General features: G+C 37.2%; 1 long non-coding RNA gene across 1 annotated transcript; it reads left to right on the top strand.

Moving 5' to 3' along the window:
* The first annotated feature begins 2075 nt into the window (after positions 1-2075).
* On the top strand, positions 2076-7826 carry LOC113772372. The gene is made up of 4 exons (XR_003468531.1): positions 2076-2278; positions 4283-4344; positions 4977-5042; positions 7467-7826. It is a non-coding gene; the product is annotated as an uncharacterized LOC113772372 (long non-coding RNA).
* The last annotated feature ends 264 nt before the right edge of the window (positions 7827-8090 follow it).

The following is an 8090-nucleotide window of genomic DNA, read 5'->3' as shown; positions in this document are numbered from 1 at the left end:
TACCATCGTACGAAGAATTTGCCAGGATTAATTTTTTTTTGCCTCGTGGAGATTAAGCTCTCTATTTGCTTGCCAGCCGGCCTTACGGATAGAAAGAGAGAAACTGAAAGAAACAAGGGAAAAGAGTCCACCGACCTTCGACTCTTTCCCAGATAAAGTTTTAATCTCCGATAAAATTTTAGCCCTCCAATAATTAACAATAAAAGTTTGGCCCTCGATCTAATAAAATAATAGTATATTCGTGGTCCTTTTATCAAATCCAGCAGTTAAATTTAACCGAAAACATCTTTTCGTGAGACACGCGACCAAATATCAAGGGTATTATAGTCTCAATGGTTTACCAAGCACCTCTGCCCCACCGACCCCTCCGGCCTCCACCACCCACTACCTGTGCCACCGCCACGGCTGCCGTTGCTCTTGCTTCTCCTCACGATAATAAGCAGCATGACTACAAGGATGATTTCTTTGTGAGCCTGGGTTTGGTTGTGAGGACTCTAAGGGAAGACCTCCCTCTGTTCTTCGCCAAAGACCTCAATTTTTTTTAAAAAAATAAAAAGGCTAATTACCTGTAAGAAGTATTTAGTGTATTTAGTGGCGGCAGCACTAGCAATCCAAGGCCAGAGATCAACACACTCCTTCCCAATTGGCCCAGTGATAGCATATCCTTGATCCCCTTCACTGAGTTGGAGAGCCTACCCTTGATCCCCTTTCTCTTTGCCTACCTGAATCTGCCATCTTGGACACTGAGAAGGGCTCGCCTATGACGTAGCAATTGATAGCCAGCGCTGGCAACAGAGGCTTAGGAGGCAATTTCCCAGGTGGGTTGCGCAGCGGGGAGGTTTGCTCCTCTCTCGGGGTTGGAATTGGGGAGGACCCATGAGTAAGAGATGTGTGATCTGAGGAAATTGATGATCCCTCGGGTGATTAATCCGGAGAAAAAGCTTAATTGAAACCTAACCTGTATTGTTTAGTGTGAAGAAGCTTCCGAGCACCAAATATATCAGAATTTTCAGTCGGGACCTCATAAAGCCGAACTCCTGGATCAAAATTGACCCCTTTAAAGTGGTTCCTCACAGAAGCCACTATGACTTGAGCAAATCTAGTAAAGGCACTTCCCATTGGCTTTTGGTAACGATATTTTGAGAAGCCCGCGACCAAGATGACGATAGAGCAAAACATTGCCACAGTTGGAACCGCAAATCCCCAGCTCCAGCCCTTCTTCACTTGCACATAAACTAGAAGAGTAATACCCAAGAGTGCACCCATGTTGATGGCAAAGAAAAACCAATTGAAAAATGAATACTTCTTTTGAGGAACTGGGGAGGACCCAAGGCCGAAGACAACGACGGTTTTGGCACTCATGCTCTCGAAGACCACGACAGATAGTAGAAAGGAGCCTGTTGAGCCTACCCTTGATCCCCTTCACCGAAATGATGTAGAGCTTCTTTGCCCTATTGTTATCGGCTCAGTTCACCGTTGCCGTCACCGGAAGACCCAGCGACATCCTGAACTTGTTCCCTGGAAAAGAGATCATAATACCCTTGATATTTGGTCATCCTGTCAATTTTAACTGCTGAATTTGACAGGAGGGCCACAAATATACTATTTTATTAGATCGAGGGTTAAAACTTTACCGTTAATTATTGGATGGCTAAAACTTTACCTAGGAAATAGTTGGAGGGCCATTGGGACTCTTTTCCCAAGAAATAACTTGTATTGTATGCATTGAACATCAGTGCTATAGTGCCTATAGTTATGGTAACGATGTTAGGAAAACCTGTTATTACAGGTTTCTATTACCTTTAGTGACAAATCGAATTTTTTAGCGACTTTTTAAATATTATATTAAAATAATTAATATTAACTTTAGTAAGTTTTTAATTAAAAATAGTAAGTATATGTCTAAAAGATAAGTTTTAGTCAGAAATACAAATTTACGCTTTGAGTAATTTAATTTACTTATTATTTGACAAAATTTACTTTAGTTTAAATTAAACTTACTAATACTAAAAGTAAAAAAATTTCATATTTTAGTAAAACACCACCGATTTCTAAAACGGTTTTGCCTCACCAAAGTTGGTTGCCTCTCCAAACGGTTTCGCACCTTAGGACACGATGGAATAGAAATTTTTTCCTTGCAAAATTTTTCAGTTCACACTTTCCATCTCTACTTCTTGATCGATCGGGCATATGCAGACCCAACAAAAAGGTTGAGAATTTTATTAAGGCTGGGTGGTGGTATCAAGCAAGAGAGCGGATAAAAAATATCAGCCGAAAGGTTAGACTATCATGTTGCTTGAAAATCACTTCATTATATTGCTTTAATTTGTTTATCTTTCATTTGATTTGATTGTCAACTTGAAAAATGTATGGGAAATGACTTAGACCCTGTATGTGAAACATAGTAGGGTGTCGGCATTTATGGCAAAAGCAGTTAATTCTGGAATGTGATTAATTTGGGAATGCATATAAGATGTTTGGTGAAATGTCAAAGAGAAATTTGGGCTAGCTATCAAATGTCCGTTTGCAAAAGAATCAAGAAGTCCAAGTTTTTTTTTGTTTTAAGGCCTTAATTAGACAGCATGTATTGTTTCTAGTTAATTTCCAAGCGTCACCTACAACCTTCATACCCCCATTCAGCTTTGAGGATCATTTTTGTAATTTTACTGCAGATTTTAGCACGAAAACATGGCAAGAAAGCAGAGAAAACTAACTATGAAAAGACCTTACCTATATATATATATATAAGCATCCTTTAACACTTGTCGTGATGAAGTTTCTTGGACTTGCACGTAACTAAATTGATGTAACATGACAGCCCATGAATTGTTCGAATATATATACATATATATGATGTATATAAACATCAAACTCTTGCATGTAGATTATAATTGCTTAAGAAAGAAAATTAATTTCTTGGGTTCAAAAAAAAATTCGTGACAACTCAGTAATTTCTAGGATCAGTAAATGGTACTGATCAATTTTTTTTTTTTTAAATCTAGCTAGACTATGATCGCAAAATCTTTTGACTCAACCGTCGGTAGATTCTCTACAGAGGCATCTTGCTTAGAGCTTTACAGAGGTTTAAAAGTAAGTTCTTTTCTGAAAATAGTAAATGGGCACTTCCAACCAAATTACAGAGACTCTAGAAAGCACAAATTTCAGGAAAGTAATAGGTTGTCAGCACAAATGCAGCGTTCTAGGCACTGAATGATCTGTCATCATGTAAAGAGCTGAATAACTCAAGTGAGAAAAAAAAAAGCAAAAGAAACAAAACCAAAATTGGATTAAATTTGGTTTTAGTCCTGCCTTAGATAGGTACCATTCAGAAGTTCACGCACAAAGTGTCCCTGGATGAGAGTCAAATGATGAGATTATACCAGAGAACAGATGTTACTTGTATTTACCAGAAACACGATAAATTAGGAAAATGATATAAAATAAAAGAAATAAACATGTTATGTGTATCCATATAGACAAACAGTAACAAATTTTGCACTGCAAAGTTTTCAGAGGATCCAAGTAGTCAATCCACATCCTCTTACCAGTAAGTTCAGCTTGCCGTCGAAGGTGGAAGAGACGTTCTTTATTAGTTCCTCTCTTTATGGTCTTGAAGCCTTATCGCAAGTTGAACCACAGACTTTGAAACCCTGTGCTCCCCATTCTTGCAGCCTTTCATTAAGTTCCTTTTGGTTTCTTGAACATGTGTATATTGTGGCTCCAAATCCTGCTAATTCTTGAACATTTTTATGATAATTATTGTGTAGCGTTATACTGAGTGATCTCACCTTTAAAGCACAATGATTTTGATGCCAGATTTCAATTTTACTGTTACAAGTAGCGTCTCCTGTTCTGCTCTATGATTTTGAGTGAACTAATTTGTCGTCTCCAATCATCCATTGCACTTATTGCAAATCATTAGTCACTGTCTAATTAGCAAAATTTTGGTTGTCAAATCGGTTTTTAAGAGCCAGGGGGCGCACATTAATTGGATCAATATGGAGATTTCTCGGCAGCAAGTTTTCACCACATGTTAGTATAGATTTTTCTATGTAGACTGTATGCCAGAGAGTGATTGTTTTAGTTTGAACTTTCCTCCTCTTGGTGAAATCCTTAGAATCTGTAGTTCGTTTGGCTACAATTACATGACTGGTCGATACACCAGCCCCTTTTTTTTTATGTATCCTATCAGACAACAAGGATTCTCCCTCCAATATAGAGTTGAATTTGTGAGCCAGCTTAATCTGCATCTGCTAACCCACGATTTTGTGCCTCATTCCAGGTGTGGATTTTAAGATCTCACTGTTGGTGGGAAGAAGTTGAAGCTTACAATTTGGGATACCGGTAAGCAGATCCTATCATTTATAGTTTTGCTAACTGTTTATGGCAGCTTTCCGAATTCTCTTTATGAAGTTCTTTTGTGCAAATATTATGATACACCTTTACTTTTATTTGTTTTTTTTTTCTATCATAGGCTCAAGTGGTAAATCTCTTTGGACATAGAACTAGCTGTAATTTCACAAAATACAGCAGGACATTTTGTGCTTTACCTAGTACAAGTCAAATGTTTGTACTTTCTCTACTGTTCTCAACATGCCGTGCCATCGTAATTAACATTTTCCCCAGAAGTTGTTATTATATGTAAATCTTCTTATCTGTCAGAAGGTTTCGTCTTGCCATCGCAGCTGATCATGCAACTTCTTCCTCCTTAAGATTAGAAACTGACAATCAGTACTACTTCACCATGATCAGACCCAATTTGGGTTTGTATTCCTCTTTTTCCTAGTGCTGCTAATGGAAATTTATTGTTGGGATCCTTGATTCATGACTTAAAATAAGCTTAGCCTCCTTTTTCATAAATAATCCAAGCTACTACTTTCTGATGATAGTGCGCCCCTCTGGCTATTTATTTCCACTGTCCTATTACTGTATATTTTGTTCTCCGTGATCTGATGGGCTGATGACACCTTTTGCAGCTGGACAAGAGAGGTTCAGGACCTTGACAAGCTCATACTACAGAGGTGCTCAAGGGATCGTTCTTGGTATGTCATGGATAAATCACTATAGATTCTTTCATGTTTATGAAGCCTTTTTGTCATCCTGCAAAATAAGTTATTCTTTTAAGACGTGATTGATAAGATGAGATTTTGTTTATTTAATTGCATTATCATCGTTCTCGGATTTCTGGTCAATTTATGGACTACTGTTGCTTAGAAAAACAGAATATACATAATCTTTCTTTTAACTTTTTTGCATTGGCCATTTTTTAACATTGCTGAACTCTATGCAAAATTTGCTGTTTCTCTTGTCGGAGAATTTCTTGATCCTTTTCCTTTTGCAACATGGTTGGTAAGGTTCCTTCATGCATGTTTCTTTGTTTGCTTTAAGACCAGACTGCTGCCATCCCAGTCCACAGTCCAGAGTTTTCCCATTTTGTGGGAGACTCTTCCCAGTTGAGTAACTTCCATTTTGTCCATAGTAGGCATTGTCTATGCAGTCAGTTGGTATTCTGCCCAAAATATTGTACGTTACTGTGAACCTGTAGGTTTTTATAGTACTGTTTCACTAAGATGATCATCTATATGTGCTCTTGGCACTTCCTTTTTGTAAAGGAAAGCACTTGTAAGCATTTTTAGAGCTTGAAATTAAAAGAAGCTATGAGTCCTAAATCATGTGAGCATGATAGGACCAGTATATTTGTTGAAACTGAAATTTTTGTACACATAATTTCCAGCTCGAGCATTGTCAATCTGTTTTGGAGAAGTGTCATGCAATTATTGATGAACTTTAGTAACTTTTTAATTAAAACTAGTAAGTATATGCCTGACAGATAAGTTTTAGTCAGAAATACAAATTTACACTTTGAGTAATTTAATTTACTTATTATTTGACAAATTTTACTTATGGTTGAATCAAACTTACTAATACTAAAAGTAAAAAATGTACATATTTAAGTAAAAAAAAATGACCAATTCCTGAAAACGGTTTTGGGTTCCTGAAACACTTTCGGGTATCACCTATCTCTTTAAAGTCATCTGCCTTCTTCTTATTTAGTTCTCAGTTCCAACGATACGATTGAATTCCTAGGCCAAGGTTTCCACTTTGGTCCACACTTTCTCTAGATAGTATATTTCTCCTTCCCCTCTTAAATTCTAGTCGTTCCAAAGGAATTATGCAAAGTCTTTGTGCTCTAAATTCAGTTCTTGGCCATGTAATTTTGGCATGCTAGCATATCTATATCTAGTAACCTGCCGCCTTAATTCTGGTGCGTAAGTATCAGTTATTAAAAGTTAGTAAATTATATAAAATCTGAGGTTGCCATTCTTTGTTTGGGCCAATTTGCATAAGATGGACCTTTGTTTAGTCCAAGTACTAAATAAATTGGTGAGTAGATTATTACTGATGCTCAAAATGAGCCGTTTCATCCTATTTTGAAATACCAGTTTTATATAAAATGTCGTGAGGCATGTAGAATTTTGATGTTTACTTCAAATTGGACTGGCTTACTTGATTTGCAGAACTCGAAAAGCAACATTTGTACTGGTGTTATACAATACTCAGCACACGATTTATTAGGCTTTAAACTGGATAGATCCCGGAAAACTTGAAGATGTGTTGTGGAAGTGTTGTGACTGCTATGCTATACTAATAGTCTGCAATTTCCTTCTAAGAAAAAAGCACGACATGAACTTTCCCGTGGCGTTTTTCGCTCTGTTAACCAAGTATCTGTGTGTTTATAGCCATCTGTATGTCTCCATAAAGCATCTACTTATGATGCTTGAATTTTCATCAAAGGAATCTGCAGGGGGCATTTCCCCTTTTATTGAAGATGGACAAATAATTGTCTGGGATGGTATATTACATGGGATTATCTCCGCCTTCTTTTTGGTTCAAGGGTAACCGAAACAAAATAGGTAACAGTGTTGCAAGATATCTAGGTAAAACTATTCATTTCTCTTCTGTTGATAATATTGACCATCTACTTCAAACTGTTTGTTCTTACTCCTAAAGCTTCAAATTGTTGGTTTACTGGGCAAAGAAGGTTTGGACTCTCTTGGATTCTTGGGATTCTACTTTTGTATGGCAGCCATATGCTTGATCTTTGATATTATTACTTATTAAATCTCAGATCATTCTCCGATATTTGAGAATATTATTAGATAATTATAATATTGTCTTGATGATTGGAGAAGGGTGGTTTGGTGTCTCTGAGTTGTTCTAGTGGCTTTCAGCCTTATTCTTGATTTTTATTCTTATGTTCTCGAATAAATGAATTATCTACTTCGCTTTTTTCGAGCTTTAAAATAGGTAGAGGTGGTTTACTATAGAAATGTTTCTCGCATGGCTTGTTCTGCTACTAAAGCTTAGGGGCTTGGAGCACGCATACGTTTTACTGTTATTCTTGTCATCATTTGGTTATTTCCGTTTCCAGATATGCTAAAACTGAAAGTCATGTTCTTTTTCAGGACTGGATATCTCACCGGGACGGAACAAGTGAAAGGAAGCAGGGAAGCTTAGCATTAATCACGAAATTCCATATGGATGGTTCTAGACTAACATGGGGTGCATCGGACACAGTCTCTCTTTTTGGCTTAGTTGTTATAGGTGTTTTCTGATTGCGCTACTACTTTTGTAGTTGTGACCCTGTCACATTTTGTTCAACTTAGTCAGGGACTATTATGCAGTAGTTGTTCTAAGGCTTAACCATGATAAAACCTCGATAGTTTTATATAAGCAGCTACTTACTACATGCTACATTTTGCTGTAAAATACTATGGAGGATGCCCTTACCACATTAATAGCGGTGTAACATCCATTCTGTTGTAGGAGCACATACTCTTATTTATTTCTGCGAGCATTAGAAGTTTTTACTCCGAAACGAATGTATCGTTTCGTTTCGACCAAAAAAAAGGTTTGTTGCCCTGCAATATATAGACTGATGGCACTTTTATGAGAGAGCATCGGCCTTTGTGAATAACGGGACAAACTTTTAGCTAGGCACCTGCATCATATTAACAGTTAATTCCTGCATCCATGGACATAGAAGAACCAAGCAGCTCAACTTTCCAATCCCGCCCAAAAAAATGACA

Source organism: Coffea eugenioides, chromosome 5 (assembly GCF_003713205.1).
Source record: "Coffea eugenioides isolate CCC68of chromosome 5, Ceug_1.0, whole genome shotgun sequence".
Classification (NCBI taxonomy): Eukaryota; Viridiplantae; Streptophyta; class Magnoliopsida; order Gentianales; family Rubiaceae; genus Coffea; species Coffea eugenioides.
Note: the sequence above shows the minus strand (reverse complement) of the source record. Positions and strands in the feature narration are given on the sequence as shown.